An 18,457-nucleotide genomic window follows, 5' to 3' on the forward strand; every position below is an offset into this window, starting at 1 on the left:
AGACAAACTATATCCTCCATAAATGTGGGAGAAAGAGTCCCTAAAGGACCAGAGTGGGATTTAAATGCATTTATGTTGCCTTACAAAACTTAAGCCTGCAGCTCGGAACCAGTGTGCGCAAATTACTGCAACATGACAGCATTTTAAAATGTTTACAACACTGTAGCATTTAGTTTAGTTTAACAGGACACTTTCATTATGTCTGTGACTATATGCATACAGTAACTGAATGAGGGGGAAAAGGAAACCCAGTGCTGCATGTAGATAGTGATCAGAATCACACTGTGCTGGACAGCAGCTCCACCTCAGGCCAACTGTTCGCCCCACTATTGGACTTCACTAATTAAGAATTGGAGCATACTGCACAAAGATAATGAGGCTGGAGCTCTGCCTCCTTCCTGTATGTCATCTTTAGAGATGAACAGCAGATCGGCTGCAAAGGGGAGAAAACTTCTAAGCCTGAAAGTTTATTTTTGACCTTAGAAATAGTCGATAGGCAACAAGAATGAACAACAGGAGTCTCACATGATTGTTTCAGTTGTTTTTCTGCAAAAATGCCAAATATTCTTTTGTTCCTCAACTTCAAATGTCAAGAGGAGGTGCTGGGTTTCTAAGTTTTCTAGAATTTAAAAGTAAATTCTGGTGGGCGTTTTCACTATGTGACGTTTTATAGGACACGGCTATTAAAAGATTAATAAAAATTTATCAATTTATTTCATCAGTCATGAAAATATCAGCCACTAAGCTTAAACATTAACAGATCAATCTTCAGATGAAGCAGCGGAGCTCATCTGAAAAGGAAAGCTTGTAAGAGGACATTGAGATGGAGAGGAAATGTTCCATTCAAGGCCATGTTCATTTTATATAGATGTTGAAGAACACAGGAAGGTGACTACAGCTTTGCTGCACTCTGTATCCTCATGAAAACATGTATTCACTGCACATTCATTCCTGGTATTTATTGATTCAATGCAGTCATAGGTTTTTACCACCAACACTGCTTTCAATTACCTTATACAACAGTCTTTCATGCCAAGTCACAGACTGTAAGTCGACGAAGCAGTATATTTCTTTATACTGGTATATACACACACACACACACACACACACACACACACACACCTGGGTCAGACTGAATATGTTTAATTATTCATGAGTCTCCAGCGCTGCTAATGCAAACTGCACACCGATACCCACTTAATAATTAAAGCTCCGTATTGATTGTGGAATTACAATGCTTGTGTTGAGGGGCATTAGTCAGTGCTGCTGATGATAATAACACTGCTGATTCTCCTCCTATAAAATTGGCTTTAATTCAGCGAGTGAATGGAGATCGAGGGGAGGGAAGGGAAGGGAGGTGGTGGGGGGTGAGGTTGCAGGGAAGAATTTGGAAGACAGGCTGAAAGTCAAAGGGATGGAAAGGGCACGAGTCAAACTGGGGAAAACAAACTATTTGAAAAACAGGCTAGTTTTATTCAAGCATCCCCAACACACGGCAGCATCCTTTTAGGGGGAGGATGGTGGGATATGCTGTCAGCAGCTCAAAAACTATTCTGAGAACAGTTCTTGTTACTGTGAAGCTGCCAAAGTTAAGAACTAAAGCCTACAAATATAAACCAACAGATACCTTCACTGATTAATTACAGTTCTGTTTATGTTTCAGAATGAGCCCTTCCCTTTTTGTTGGTAAATTAATATTGATTTACACTAAGCACAGATAGCCCTGTGATGAACTGGCGACTTCACTGGGATGTACCCCGCCTCTCGCTTAACCCCACACGTCCGTGATAAGGATAAGCAGTTACAGAAAAGGGATGCACTCACCACAGATCAGTGGTAATGTTGTAGTTGTAGTTCATACTATGTGTTTCTATGACGTCGAAGAAAGACGCAAGATGCAGCTGGACAACGTCACAAGAACGTGTGAGAAGCTTTTCAGGCTTAACCAAAATGTGGTTTGGACCAATCAGCATCCAACAAGGATGCTACTGGCAGCATGAGCGTGTGTGAGGAGGGACTGTTTGCTCGAAAACAACAATGGCACCTGCTAAAGAGGAGCTGCAGGAGCTGTGAGAACTGAAACAAGAGCGGAGAATTGCACTGAAGTTTCTGTGTTACATTCAAGGGCAAACGGTCAGTGATAGAAAACACTGTCTGGTCTAATTCTGTGAGTGTCTCCTTGGTCACTAGATAGCCCTGCCTCTAAATTTCTAAACCTTATCATGAACCCATGACCCATAAATATTCCGTCTTACACTACAACTGCAGTTGAAAGTCAATGAGCTGCAAGACCGCAGTTGAGACACATACTTATGCGTATTACTCATTAGATTCTGTGGTTTTATGCAGCAATAACACGTTGAACAGACACTTTAAAGAGAAACATGGTGGTAAAAGCTGAAAAGATTCAAAGAACATGACTTATAAGTGCAATAATTTGCTCATCTCCATCTGACGTGTGCCGTATAATTTGTGGTTCTCAGTATGGTAAAAATATCAAGGACCCCAAATGTATTCCTTTTTAAAAGAGCTGCATAGTATTTAAGAGTCTAGACTCGAAACCATCAATCTCAAAATGACATGTCTGAGTGCGTCTCATATGGACAAAAGAAGCATCCGCAGATGGTCGAAGAGTGGAGGAAATAAGCTGTTAGACTAATGACTCTGAACAAAGAGCATCTGAAAAGATTTAACTTGACAGCATGCAGTGACAGGACATGATGCTCTGTACATGGCAATCATTTTATTTAAGTCTCTGCCAGATACATCCACCTTAACTAGTCATTGGTGAGTATGATGTAAAAAGGTGATCTCTGAAGTCTGGGCAGCAGAAAAGAACACGTTACATTTTTGCAAACTGGAACCAAAAATCCAGAAGAGCCGATCTGAAGCTCCAAATCTGCAGCTCTGGCTGCTGCCAAGTTGGTAGTCCTGCCTCCTCCTATTCCCGGCTAATCCAAAAATCTGCAAAGATGTGGATCATCGACAGACCTGAGGTAGGTTGAATAAAGGCTGGTTGCTCAAACAAGCCATCTGTAACAGAACTTACCGGTGAATCAAATGTGGAAACTAGAAAGAAACCAAGCTGTAGGGGGGCTTGTATGGGGGCTTATGGAGATTGACTTACCCTGTAGCTTGCCTCAAGTAGGTGTTTGAGGAACTGCAGGTTTTGGCACTTCCACATAGGCTTCACCTCACAGCCATAGAGGCTGACGTCCAAAGACATGCAAGTTAAAAGGTTAGTTGGTGATTCTGTGAGTGTGAATGGTTGTTTGTCTCCATGTGTCAGCCCTGCGATGAACTGGTGTCAGCTGGGAGCAGCCCTGTATAACCATGATTAGGATAAGCTGCTGTGTAAATAGGATGGACCCAAACCACATTTTCAGTTATTAATGTAATAACATCAATGAAATACATATGTCCAGCCAAATCATGGATGTTGTTTGATAAGAGCTCGCCTTACTGCTGCAGTAATAAACACAGACACAATGAATGCTGAGTTTTTAAATTAACAATGTGTTTCTGTGTGCATCCAGTCTGACTTTAAAACTTTCTGACAGTTTTCCATTTCAGTGCACCTTCTCCGAGAAGACCGGTCTGCTAAGTCCAGATGTTGAATGCAAAAACTTTATGTACATGTGACTGTGATGTGTAATGTGTGGACGTGTGTGTGGTGGTAATGGATGGAGAAAAGTCAAAAAGGTGAGACAAAGGTGGTGACAGAGTGTGTAGAGTATGAGTGTGTGTGCTGTCATGGCATGGCAGCAAAGATACTGATGCTGCTCCTCTATAAAGAGGAAATAAAAACACTCCCATGGAGACAGTAAATCATTTATCATCATCATCATCACCTCTATTTAACACTGGTTGGTTGCCTGAGAGTTCTTCAAAGGCTTGAAGCCAGAGGTAAGAAGATGTTGGCGAACTACATAAGAAGGGCAACACATACAGATGGACTTAATACCTATTTAGGTCAGTTATTCTTTGTTTTCCCTTTTGTATTGCAGCTTCAGATCCATCACTGCAATTTACTCACCACCTGAGTGCACCCACCTTACAAACATGCATCTCACTTGCTACCTTGTGTATCCCCTTACTGGTCCTGAAGTCGGCCCAGAGGTGTCACTTGCTTTACTCATGAAAGTAAATTAAACTAATAATAAAGCACAGACTGTTCCACAATTCTCTGCAGATTGGAAAATCATAGCAATGAAAACCCCAACCGTTATCCCACCATTCTCCATAACTTTCACTCATCACCATCCATCAATTATCTATCCACAATTTTGTCATTTCACACTTCATTTAGACGTCTGGGCACACAGCTTGGATCACAAACACAGAGCTGCACCTCTCAGCTCTCTGGATGAGACATCTTTCACCATCACTAACAATTTCAACAGTTCAACCATTACCGGTCATTTTTCTCATATACACTCACACATAAAATGCTGAGACCGCCTTCTCTTTGTCCATCATCACTCGAGTATAAGAAGCAATCAGTCAGTAGCACGCAGAAAAATATAAACATGACAGAACAGAGGTCGACTGGAATAAGAAGATCCTGATATTATAAAATGACGTTTGGGTGGTAGAGGCAGACAGACAGACAGACCTTGTTGCAGAACTTTTTGTGCAAAGTTTGGAGTGTGTGCATTCATATAATGGCGAACAAAATCAAAGCAGAACATATAAAACCAGTGTGTTTGCCTTGAAGTGAAAAGAAGATGAGTTTATAGATTTTTCTTCCACCGTGCCATCTGTCTCACAAATAGAAACGGAGCGCGTGTCCTCGCAACACAGCGCAAATACACACCTAGAACATGCGTTTGTTAGAAAGTACTTCTGGTTTCTGTGGTTTAAAAGAAATGTTGGAAATTCGTGAAATTAAAATGATATGGTACAAAACTCATTCCACCGAGTAATTGCTCAACCACTCAACTAAACTGACAGCTGCTTCAGAGCAACAGATGTCAAGCTAAAAAAACAACAACACACGTCTAAAGCAGCTGGTCACTTAATTACAATCATAGAAAATCCACAAAGTGGCCCAAGTGGGGCCGGTCTTGGGATGGTCTAAGGTTGTCACGATACCAGAATTTTAGACTTAAATACTGGTATTAAAAACAGTACTCAATACGAGTCCTAGGCAAACAATATTTTTTCTTTCTCTTGAATTAACAAGCTGCACACTGTGCTGGTGCAGAAAAAGTCACAGAAGACAGCTGTTTCCCACAGAAAGACAGGAGCAAGCATTATATTTTATTTGAATACATTATACCATTTCTTCTTCTTTCTATTTAATTCCCCATCTTATTTTTGCCCTGACTCTCTTTCTTTCTTAATCTTACAGGAAGATATATTTATGTATATTTATAAAGTCGCCCGTATAACAAAACTTGCATTTTGGATATTCTCACCCACAATAAACCTTTTCCCACAGCAGCCATTTTGACATGAAATAGAGTAAACACAGGTGTTGCCAATGATACTGAGTTAACTAAGGCTCCATTCCATTCAGGTCAATAAATGCAGCACAGCCTTAATTAGTATCATTGGAAACACCTGTGTTTACTTTATCATGTCAAAATGGCTGCTGTGAAAAAAGGTCTATTTGCTTTGAACAGCAGCAGGTGAGCCATGTGCAGAGAAGGTTTGTTGTCCATGACGTAGCATGGTACCAAACCACGTCAGCACCAACCAGGTGTGTTCACTTTTTGCTGTTGCATAAATGTGTTCTTTAACTTAACGCATCTGTACAATTGTCACTAGGAGAAGGAGAACATGATGGAGACTTTATCCACTAGTTACATCGACCATGAATGTTTTGTTCTAACTTCTGTACTCTACATACTATCGAATGTGTGATTAACAGAGAGCACATCTGTCACAATTTTGATTCAAGGAAGAAGACTTAAAATGGAGCCATCAAGGGTAATGAACAAAACTAATTTGAAAGACTTACTGGAACAAAAAAGCAGCTGATGAATCCAATCCATGAAACCACAAGGAAAACAGTGACTAGAGACGACAGGTGAAACTAATCAACCACAGATGAAACTAATCAACCACAGGTGAACCTAATCAAGGTGCAACAGTCTAAAATGGCTGGGGAAACAAACAACAAAGGCAGGAAGTAAAGAGACACATGACACAAGGAGAAGGGAGAACTACAAAATAAAACAGGAAACACTAAATTATAAACCACCAAAACCATGACAAGCTTCACATTAAACATGTTGTATTAAAAAATATCAACATATCTGGATAGTGTGAAGACTTTAAAAAAAAGGCTTGTTCTAAGGTAAAAATAATAATAAAAATGTTAATTCTGATTTTTTTTGGTGAATATACTCATGAAAACATTATGCATTTTGCATTATTTATTATATATTTGTGATATATTCTGTAAAAGGAGCCCCTTAAATCTTACACACTTAAAATCATCTGTAATATCAAAACATTAAAAAGAAAAAAATAATAATAATTTTCATATATTTGGGGTGACAAACAGCATCTCAACTTATAGAACGGGAAGTTCCAGGGTTAACAGTAAAAGATTTATTGGACTGAATACATTTTTGACTTTGTCATTTATCGCCTTAGAGTTTCCGATCCAGATAAGTTCTGTATCTTGAAGGCAAAGAAGGACCCGGCTGCAGTCTGTGGAGCGTTGGATCACTGTCACTGCTCCGGCTGCTTAGACAGCAGATAGTCTGTATCTCAGCTCTCGTACCTCTCTCTGAGGTATCAGAGACGTTCTGACCTTTCGGTGGCCACTTAAAAACTTTTAGACAAGGAGCTTATTGACTGTCAGCAATGATTTATGTTAGGAAAGACGGGAAGGAAGGAGGGAGGAACTGAGGAGCAACATAAACTGCCTCTTTTATAGTACACACAGAGGAGGCGAGAGACCATCTCAACCATGAACCTGTTTTCTTTTTATCCTTTGCTTGAAACTCAACATGTCTATGTCAAGTATTGTGTTAAATCAAGCTCGTCTGCACAAACATGTTAACATGCACAGACACTGGAAATTATTATTATTTCTTTGGCCTTTTATGATAGTACAGCTGAAGATAGACAGGAAGCAGAGAGAGCGGGAGTGACACGCAGTAAATTAGCCGTCTGATGCGGGATTCGAACCGGGGCCAGCTGCAGCGAGGACTGAAGCCTCCACACACGGGGCGGCCGCTTAACCCACTACGCTACCGACCGGCACACTGGAAATTATTTTGGTCTCTTCTTCTTGTCTCTGCCTTTCTTGCCCTCGGTTCACGTCTACAGTAGATTTCTGTGTAATTCAGTGAGAAGTTCATCAAAGAACATTTTCTCTCTTATGCCTCAGATGTTGTGCGCGTTGCAACATACTGTACATCAGGGCCTTTTCTTAGATGTCTTCACACAGCTCTAGAGTGTAAAAGACTTCATCTGTGACTATTTTTTCTCTAGAAACTAAACTTATTTTTTTTCCTAGCGTTGATCTCTCTTGCTTCTGTCATGGCTTCCCTTCATCCCTCTATCTCCGTCTATGTCACTCTAGTAGTGTAGTGGATGCCGATACTAAGGATCAGTAACAGTCTAATTTTCTGAGCTCCAGCGTTAACGAACCTCTTATCTCTCTTCTCTTATTAGCAAAGCTTAATGTGCAAAACATTCAGCTAGCCGCCTCTCATTATCTGACCGTCACTTCCACTGGTTTAAAAGGACAAACGTTGGCGGATGCAGCTCATATCAGCTGCCTTTTAATTAATGTTAGTTCAGCGGGGTAACTTGATAACAGGCCAAAATAAGCTTGGATTTGTGTGCTCTCTGCAAAGCCTGCGTCTGTACTCTGCCCAAGATTGTTTATTTCTGTAACACCGCTGTACAACCGAGTGTTTCTGAAGCTGTGGAGGTTGTCAAACTCGTTGAGAGGAGAAAAAGAAAAGACTCTGACGTGCTAGTCTTTGGCTTCACAGATGCTGCATCGTTTGTCTCCCACTATGACACGCGACACGGGATAAAATAAGCCACCGTGGTGCTAACAGCTCATTTAAGTTTCCCGACACCCAGCGTTTGTCAGGTTAGGATTATCTAACTGATATAGGCCTTTCCCACGGCAGACGTTTTGACTTGTCATTGTAGCTGAAGCACAGTTGTTATTAATAACTCCTAATAACGATGGCTCGGTTTTATTCAAGCGTCCCGGTAAGCCGTGACAGTGAGCCAGCTTGCACATTACCGGGACTCAGAAGCAGCTGAGTAATTCAGTTTTATTATTTATACCTGTGCTTTTCCTACTGAGGCATGTCAAAATGTCATTTGTGTGTAGTCTGAATTACACCTAAAATACACTGCATGCGGAACGGCGACGGAGCCGATACGTTTCAATGTTAGTCAATGTGTCAGCTCACACAGTCTCCGGTACCGCTGCGTCATGGCTCCAGAACGACTGCGGCGTCCGGCAGCCCTCCGCAACACATACGCAGAGCTTCTATTTTTCACGGACGCCGGAGCACGGCGCATAAATTCAGCACAGAACAGATTGTGCAGGGAAGGAAATCGGCCCCAAAATACAAAATAAAACCCCGGTTGATTTTCAAAATAAAATACTCCGTGTTCACCGCGGATCCAGTTTCATTACAAGAACACGTCATAATGGGTGGGGGCGACCTGAAATCAACAGGTCAGAGGTTTTCAGACTTCTTTTCACCCCGTTGACCCCATGGATGAGGAGAAGTTGATTCTGGAGGTCCAAAATCAATCTATCATTTATGACACCTCATCCTTTTTATAAGGACACCAGAAAAAAGATGAGGCGTGGAATGTCATTGCAGGAGTCAAAGAGACTACAGCTGGCAATATCGCGCAATTATGCGTGAATTCGAGAGATCTCGTGCGTTCTCGCAACACTCAGTGGCCGACGGAGACGCACCCGTGCAGTGCAGTGTATTTTAGGGGTTAGACAGTTGTCAATCAAGCACAGTCTGAACACCTGAGAAGAGGTCTAATCAAGCAACATAAGTGAAAACACCTGTGTAGGTGTACCTAGGGTTGTTTGCTTTGTTGGCCTGACCATAGCACAAATTTTTATCTCTACTCTAGCTTGGGAAAATAGTAATATTTGCCCTACAGTGTCACCCAGTAGCTGCACAAACTTTTAACACCGACTGGTCTCAATAACCAACCAGCTAACCATGAACTAGGCTATAATTAAGTGACTGTGAGGTGAAGCCAATGAAAAACTGCAGTTCTTCGAACGGCCACTTGAAGCTGGCTCCAAAACAAGTCAGTTTCCATGAGGCAACATGTTAAAATGTTTACAGCCTGGTGCAAAAAAGGTTTTGGTTTCTATACCCACTTTAAGTCATGCAGAATTAACAGTGTGGTCGCTTTGACTGACATGTGGGGGCCGGTACAGGAGGCTTGTTTGAGCACCCAGGCTGCATTCAGCCCACCTGAGGTCCACGTCTTTGCCCATTTTTAGATTAGCAAGGAGGAGGGAAGAGGCAGGACGGCCAAGATGGTAACGCTAGAGGATTCAAAACGGCTCTTCAGATATTTCTGGCTGACGTCACAGATACTACATGCATTATTAATACTGTTTATGACAATAATAACGTGATATTATCATAAAAAGATCAAATAAATAATTAAAAATCGAGTGTACAGAATATATGCTGTGGTTTGACAATGAAATGTAAAGGTCTTCCCTCCTGTATTATGTCTCCACTCTCAGCTGCACCATGCCTCTCTTTGTGTTTGTTGCTCTCTCCCACTGTTTCCCTCTTGTCTGACTTACTTGATATTTTTACCAAAATCTCTCAATCTCTTTTATTTCTCTTTGACTTGTCTGTCCTGTTCTCTCGCTCCCCTTTCTTTCCCTCCTTCCCCCCGTTGAGACTGCTCTCCACCTTCCTGTTCTCTCTGTTCTTTCTGGTGATTGTTCTACTCTTGTCTGAACCTTCCCTGAAACTCCCTGCAGGATGGGTGGTAGGTACACACAAACACACATGGCATGTACATTTCCACCTGTAAATGTTTCATACATACAACTGAGAAGAAAAAAAATAGGCTTACACACACAGGAAGCAGCAAACCCACACACACACACAGCAGTTGTGGTGACATTTCTAATAAATGGCTTAATGGAATTTCCTCTGCTGGTTAAAAAGGATTGAAATGCCACTGCAGGCATGATCACAAATCAATAACCCATTTTCAAAGCTGCCATTTTATTGTGTATGTATGTGTGTGTGTGTGTGTGTGTGTGTGTGTGTGTGTTTTTCAGGCCACAACTAGCAAACATTTTGTTCTGCCTCCGCGGCTCCATTTCATTTTTCATTCATTTCATTCTCTTCCCTTAAATGTCTCTAAACCATATTGATAAGATAAGATGAACTTTATTGATCTTCAGGGGGGAAAACTGCAGCAGCAAGGCAAGAAAAAAAAGAGACGAAACTAAATATATTAATGCGCCCTCGCTGTGTTCTTTGCAGAGGAATCGTTGTTTCTGTAAAGTTTGGTACTTGGAAATTTGCACCGTAAGGCAGTATCATTCATATAGTGCAAAATAAACACTGACCTCCAGAGAAGCTCGAAGCAGCTTTTAATAACACCCGAATGTTTTTCAAAGGAAAAAGTGGACTGTGTGTGGAGTGTGTGTCATCACCTCGCCCACTTTTCTGACCAGTGTTATCGTCATCTACAGACAAGATTAAATAAGAAAGATTAGTAATGATATGGGAGAAGATTATGGTGTAAATCTGATTCGTGTAAGATAAATCCACACTGCTTTACAGCCTTTCTAATGGATTTCTGGCTTAAATATGTGATCCTCTTAGTTTCTACACTCAAGCAATTTGTAAACTTACTTAATTTTTCTCTGATCGCTGCCACACTATGATATTCTCCTCAGTTTCCTCCTGGCCGAGTTCAGTGTGTCTCTGAATTCCAACGTGGCAATGAACACCCTAATTTCCCCTGAGAGAGCTTTGTGTGCTCCAGTAATGGTACGTTCTCTTTTTTTCGGAGGCTTAAGTTGAAAGCATGAATTATTCTGGCATCGAATCACACTCGATGTCGGCGGTGTGAGAGGTGATATGTGCAAAGCAAGTCAGTCCAGGATAGATTTATTAGTTACGCCACCACAGCAGGGATCCTCTGCTGCTGCCTCTTTTGAAACACTTTTAATTGATTGTTTTGCGTCCACAAAACTTGATGCCACCCACGCACAGCGGTAACCAGGAGCCAGCTACATTTTTTAAACACTCCTCAGCTTGGTTTGCCTTTGACCGGATTCCTTGAACAGTTCCTGCTGCTTGTCCATCATCATTTAAAATAGACTGACAGCTCCCATCTCTTCTGAGCTCAAACCACTCTGACCAACGTCAGACTTTTATATTGGGGAAAAAGGATCTAAACACTTCTCTGTTCTTACAGCAGGACACCCCTCACTAACTGTATATACTTAAATACAGCCGAATAAGCTCCATATATTTCAGCTATAAGTAATTTTTCAAAACATTTTCTAGTTCCAGCCCCTATTTTTAGGTTAATCATTGGTTGGAAAATATCAAAGACTAGATGTAGATGAAAATAAAACATGTTGATACTCAGAATTCATTTAAAAATGTAATGAAAATATTTACTTTTTCAATTGATACTTATTTATTTGCATATATATTTCATTGCTTATTTATTTTACTACATTTATTTCACTTCCATGACTTTCTCAGTTGCCTAAAACACCCTGTGGACTGATTTCTCTATAAAGAACTGATTTGAACTGATTTTCCAGACGTGACGTTTATGTGTGTCAAGGTTGTAACACTTATACTTCAATCAAACTTCAGTCAGAGTAACAAAACCACGTCTTTTTAGTGTCCCCTTGAAACCGTCTTTGTTGTCATTTGTGCTACATTTCTGTATTTGCGTGAGTTAGTGAGTTATGTCATGTTATGTTATGTGTTCTCTGAAGCTGTAGTGCATTGAGCTCTCAGGGCTACTGTAAAAAATGAATAGTCTAGTTATAAGTCAGGCTTGTTGATACTAAGAAACTGTTTAAAGTGTCAAATGAATTAAATGTGCTAAACAGACCCCCCAGACAACTCTATCTTCCTGCATGTTTTGCAGCTAGGCCAGGCTTTACTTAGAATTTCTGTGGGTCTGTTGGCATTTAATTAGACAATTTGAAAGTCTGCATCCCCACATTACATGTAAATCTGACATGCTTATGGAGCTATCATCTTTGGAGCTGCTATTGCATCATTATGCGGCAACTCGTTCTCTTCCCACTAAAGTGTCTCGATGTTCGTTGAATGTCAAAACTGCCGGATCCGTGCAAAATGCTCGGGTGCACAGGTGGTGCAACAGTGATGGGTTTGGGTCTTCTGCCAGCAATAGTTGGCATAAATTAATTCCTTTGGGTCACCTCAGAGGGATGAAGGAGGAAAGTGGGTTTAATATGTGAATCCTATGTACAATATTCAACAATAACATGGTTAAAAATACAATTTTTTTGTGTGTAAGTGGCTCTTTGAGTAAGACCTCTGACGAAAGAGGGCATAAGAGGAGAGGGAAGAGACTCAAGCACTTCAAGGAAAGGAGACAAAGAATGAGCCACTTTTCTGCATCAACAACACACTGAGTGTGTAACACATTTGTAATTCATGGCCGAAAGTTTGGGAAGAGTGATTCACATATTCTACGGATACTCTCCCCACAGCGGTGCACGCTTTAACACACAGCTCACCAAACCTGTTTTACCCTGTGGTGGGAAAACCAATCATGTCCAACAACTATTCAAAACTCGTCCTTTGCCAGTACCACGAATGCTCCCCCGCTCATCTCTCATGTTCAGCCATCTGTTGGAGGTCCCAGAGTCACCTCGCTACACCATCATCACCTGTTCTCGATTGAGAGTGTTTCAGCATAAACTCAATCAATCATCAATGCCTTGCATCATTCTGCTGCATCATAGCCAAAGATGTTCTTCCATTCCTCTATTCCCTTTTCGGTATTCTCTTCACGCAAACAATGCAAAATTTACAAAGAGATTCACCTGCCTGATATAAAGTTTTGGAGGCAGCAGTAGCTCTGCCTGTCGGGATTTGGCTTGGGGACCTGAGGGTGGACGGTTCAAGTCCGTCATGCACTGCCGAGGTGGTGCACCCATCTCTCCACATTTGCATGTCTTTGAACCCTGTTTGTGTGGTTGTATTTTGGGTAATATGCATGTCAAAAAAATAAATAATAAAGTATCTATTCTATTCTTGAGTAACGCCCTTCTCCGGTACAATGCAGTGAGCTTTGTTTTTCACTCAGAGCAGCAAATCCTCCAAATCAAATCACAAAACATGCTGTTTGTAACTGCCCTTTAGAAAGGTTTTCCGATCTGACGCCCCCTATCTAACTTTGTGATTGGATGTTCGCTGTCTGATTGGACGCTTGAAGCCTGGCAAAATTGATTCCCTTGTGCTTCTGGCTGCCTCGCAAGGCTATCGACAAGAACAACATCATTTTTCTTCCAACCGTTTCAAATCACTGTTGAGAAATAAGTCTGTTTAATGAAGTGATACCACTTTTCTCCAACTTTCCAACTTACTTTCTGCTCTCTCCCACAACTTATTGGTAAGAGTGACTGAAGGCTTTTTGGTGAAGTTAGTGTGAACCAACCTCGTCGCCATCAGTGTGTCATGCCTAATTGGAAAAAGTACCACACAACTGAGATCCAACACTATCAGCCAACTGTGTGTCTGACCTATATGTTCTCTGATCGTGTAACTTTGTCAACATCTTCATCTCGTGTAAAATCGGCCAAAAGTACAGATGCTTGCTCTGGCTGCAGCGGCAGTGTACAGTGCATGGTTGTGTTGGCAGTCTTACAGTACAGGAAAAACATGACGTTTCCTCGACCTCGGCATCTTATTCGCATTATGACTTTATGTGCAAAGGCAATTAATTCACCTTGCATTCACTATGAACATACCTTAAGGTCTTCTCTAGCAAAATTCTCTCGAGCTTTGTATGCATCTCTTGATGGGCCAAGTCAACTGGGGATCGTAGCTTTGACCTGGATTCACAAAAGTGAATATTTCACGGCATGGAGGATGTATTGTATGTGTTTAAAATCCCTCTGCTGTGGTCTCGAGAGGAGATGCTCTCTCAAACATGCATATGCTGTAAACATGTTTCCATCTCACTCTCTTTATTATGCTCACCATCTCTGTCTGTCTCACAGCACTGTGAATCAATTAACTGTGTGTGTGTGTGTGTGGATGCGGGGGTTTATGTTTGTGTGTGTTGGCTGTCCCTGGCCCAGTCTCTCGCTAGTTGGACTGACATGAAGCCGACTGCACAGTCACTGGCAAATTGCAATGTCAACCATTTCCCTCTGTGACTGTGTGTGTGTGTGGTGCATGGGGGTTGAGCGCATGTAGAATATGTGTGTGAGCCAATGAGTGTCCTTGTTTAATATTGTATTTTGTTTGTACCCATTATATATGTATATCTATATGTATATGTATGTGAGTGTGTGTGGCTTTTATCCCATTTGCATGCTGTCCCATGCTGTTGTCCTTCCACACCTTCCTTATAATGTTTTTGCTGAATAAATCAGTTGGGAGCCAGAGGAGCAGCAATCCTTTGAGAAACTCAAGGATTGCCTCCCTTATCTGTGAAAAGTAACTCTTATTACAGCAGAATATCCGCGCTGTCGCCACAAAACCTTTCCGAAGCTGGTGTTAGTGCTACTTCAGTTCAAATTTCACAAGGTCCGTGTCATCTAAGTCCTTCGTAAAACTGATTCATCCTTATTGTACTCATATTTTTTATCAGCTGTTACCAGCAAATATGGGATGAAATTTGACTGGACTGGAGTGGATTCAGAGGTGCCTGTCTATTGTGTTCATCTGGTCCTTTTCATCATTAATGCACCTTCGTGATCAACTAGAATAGGGCGGCTGTGTCTTGACTGTGGCCCAGGAGGTAAAGCGGATCATCCACTAATCAGAAGAGCCGTAGTTTGATCCCCGGCTCCTACAGTCTGCATGTCAAGGTGCCCTTCGGCAAGATACTGAACCCCAAATTGCCCCCACAGGCTACGCCATCGGTGTGTGAATGATTAGATCCCTTCCAATGAGCAGTTGGCACCTTGCGTGGCAGGCAATGACGAGAAAGATTCTTTATAAGCACTACTACTTACTTCATTCAATAATTAAAAGCAGCATCGTCTCAGGGGTTCTGTGGGTTCTATACACAATACTGATATCTGTGATATTTACAGACTTTGTTTTCTTAAGGGTGATGTGGGGTGAGTAATAATAGATATCTGACACCGTTTGATACAAGTCTCTAATTTCCCCATGATGGCAGCTCTTTAAAAGCTTTCCAGATCGTGCGGGCGTGGAAGGTAACAAACAGAATCGGATGATCTCTTGACACCCAATGATTTCTTTTCATTTTGCTAACAAATTACACATTAGGTTTGTTTAATATTTCCACGTTTTAACACTGTGATTTGATGTATCGATTTTTCTTTTTACCCGCGCTTTAGGGAAATCAATCGCATCAGAAGTTTATGACTCTACATTCGCAGGGAGTCGGACGATTATATTATCGACTCTGCTGAACCAGTACTGCTGCTCTTACCTACGAAAATCAACTGACAGAGGCTTCATATTTGGTTTTGATAGACCAATCATGATTGATTTTTATGGTGACTGTATAATAAACAATAAGCAATACTTCATGATGTTTGCTAACTCGCTCAAATATCATCGTAACATCCTTGAACCCTCCAAAAATGAAGAATTTTCAGCAGCTTACTGTAAATAAAGGTAATAAAAATGTTCACTGATTGATTATCTCAAGCACTTTTGGAAGTGAATGGAGACCAAGGCAGGACATCAATCATAGGAAATAAAAATAAATTGGAAAAACGTTGGGATGCTGGGTAATACACTCAACACAGCAGCTGGTCCTTCATGTTATGTGTTCACCGTGCTGCAGAGGACTTTACATACGTTCAGCAGGGTGAGCAGTTCAGCTGGAATTTCAGCAGTTAAACCTGATTCACAGTATAATGTGATTTTCCTTTTTCCGGAAATAAAAACCATACTCTCATGTTACTCCAATGGATTCATTCAATCACCTTACACCAATCCTGCCAATCCCAGCCAGTCAACCAAGCGTTGCCAGTCCCTCTGCGCCAGTGTTGGCTCAGCATACAAGATGAACCCTGAATGTACAGTCTCTCTCTGTATGTGTGTGTGTGCAGACCGCCTGTTTTTGTCCATATACACACAGTTTTTGTGTCTGTCTGTGTGACTCATCCTGTTATCCTCATGTTTGCCATCAATTCCCATTTTTTTGTTTGTGTTTGTACACGTTGGCAAGAGCATGAAACATCTCAACAACTGGATCGGCATCAAATGGGGCACAGAAATTGTTTGGATCCCGACGACCTGGGTCACATTTCATCTCATGCTACCAGCAGTTTAACATTTCCGCTTGATCAAAACTTCAGCGCATCATTTAGACAAAACACTGATCAAGAAATTCCCATTAGTTGCTGGTTTTTCCTTTAATTCTGCTGTATTTCTCAGCTGTACATGCGCACTTGCACACTGCATGAGATAAATTCAGTGGATTACCTTTATATTCTCTGAACAGATCCCAGAGGATGCATCCTTTTGGATTTCAATGACCTAGTGACCTCTTTACACATTAAAGTAAAACTAATATTACACAGACCAGATGCAGGTTGAATGGTAAAAATCTGTTGAGGCACTGTCGAGGTATCAGTGTTTGAAGAAAACTGCCTTGCCTGGAAGTTTTTAGGACGTAGGAGTATTACATAGGTCGGCAATTTCAACATATTATCCCATTAAAGGTCTCCTTATTGTGGCACATGAAGAGGACGCTGAGCTTGGAAACAAATGACCCTGGGAATAGATCCACTCCTGTACCGAGGTTGTGCGCAGTAACAAAAGTACATGCGATTCCTACATCTAGAACCTGGAAGTTCTGGTTTCAGCTCAGTTTACTATAGCAAACTTTCTTAGTGCTGAGCTGTAAGGACATGGAGGGCCTAAGAATCCAAAATAGAGGAAGCTAGCAAACGCATCTCTTGAATAAACTGTGTGAACAAGCTCGCCGACTGACGATTGGTAGCTAATTGATACTTAGAAATCAATAACAGCAAGCCTGACCCAGTGAATGGATGAACTTATGTAGGTTACTCCCCTGTAACAAGAGATTTTAGAGGTGACTGACTAGTGTCAACGTGTTCATGATTTTCTGCAAGTTAGCACCGCGAGCTAGCCTCTAGCCAGCCTCTGGCACCTTTTTCTACCTTGGTGCACGGATGGATTTCGTTGTACTCCTTGGTGTGAACATGTGTTCATGTAAAAATCAGCTGTTAAGATCAAACTAAAGTATATGTTCCTGTGAAACGAACACCCACAAAGCTTTTAATATGGCCACTGACCCCGCAGAGGGTGAATAAAAAGGTGGTATATAAAGGCAGTTTCACTGTTACCTGGTTTGGATTTAGGTTTGAATTGTTCAGCACAGCAAACTTGATTCAAAATTGGTTTCTATTTGCTGTGACCCTTCTGTCTCTACCTCTCTTTGTCTTTGTCAACAGAGGTTACGGCTTGAAAGGCCTTTCTTTGTCTTTATAGATGTCAAAAATTGCTCTATACTATGTGTCTGTGTTTTTTTCTCTCTTAATTCTTTCTCTCTCTCTTTGTGTTTCTATTATCCAGAGCTGATGTCTCCAGCTCCATCACCCTCCGACCGTCTGTCTGTCTTTGTGTGTTGCCTCCCAGCCGATGGACGGGGTTGGGCCAATATGAAGATTAAATTAGTCGTTTTTGTTTTATTTTTCCATTTCAGCAACACAGTCAACTCCCATATCAGCTTACATGCATACATGGTGTCAATGCCAGTCTGTTGTGAATGACAGCCATCAAGGTCACCCCAAGGCTGCCAGGCGGGCACTGGCTCACCCTCCCAGCCAGTGGACAGGGTTGGGTGATGCAGTCAAATTGATTCAACGTGATTAAAGTTTTTATTTTTGTTTTATTTTTGTGAAAGCAGAAATGTACTGACAGAGCACTGACATTTTCAACTCATAATTACCTGGCAGGGGAGATGCCTCGATCAAGGAAGTTGGGTCACTCAGGGTGAGGCTCTGCTATTGCACTCCCTGTTGTACTGACCCCTGTAAATTCTGTAAATTTTGCAGTTGTAAAGATCACCTTCATCCTCCCGGCCAGTAGACAGGGTTGTGATGCAGGTGGCCAGGGAGGCAGCTCCAAGTCGAACATAACAATGAAAGAGAAGAAAAAAACATTCCTGAAGCACTAACCTCTAACTGTAAAGGTCTACCAGGGGCATGAAACTCCTGCCCTTGCAGATGCTGGTGGGTGTGCAGGTTCACCTGGTACGCCTGGTTCTGACGTGACCC

At 41.6% G+C, this 18,457-nt stretch overlaps 1 pseudogene; it reads left to right on the top strand.

Moving 5' to 3' along the window:
• Positions 1–18,121: 18,121 nt before the first annotated feature.
• On the top strand, positions 18,122–18,254 carry LOC113747920 (uncharacterized; annotated as a pseudogene).
• Positions 18,255–18,457: the final 203 nt, after the last annotated feature.

The sequence above is a fragment of the Larimichthys crocea genome, chromosome XVI (assembly GCF_000972845.2).
Source record: "Larimichthys crocea isolate SSNF chromosome XVI, L_crocea_2.0, whole genome shotgun sequence".
NCBI classification, from domain to species: domain Eukaryota; kingdom Metazoa; phylum Chordata; class Actinopteri; family Sciaenidae; genus Larimichthys; species Larimichthys crocea.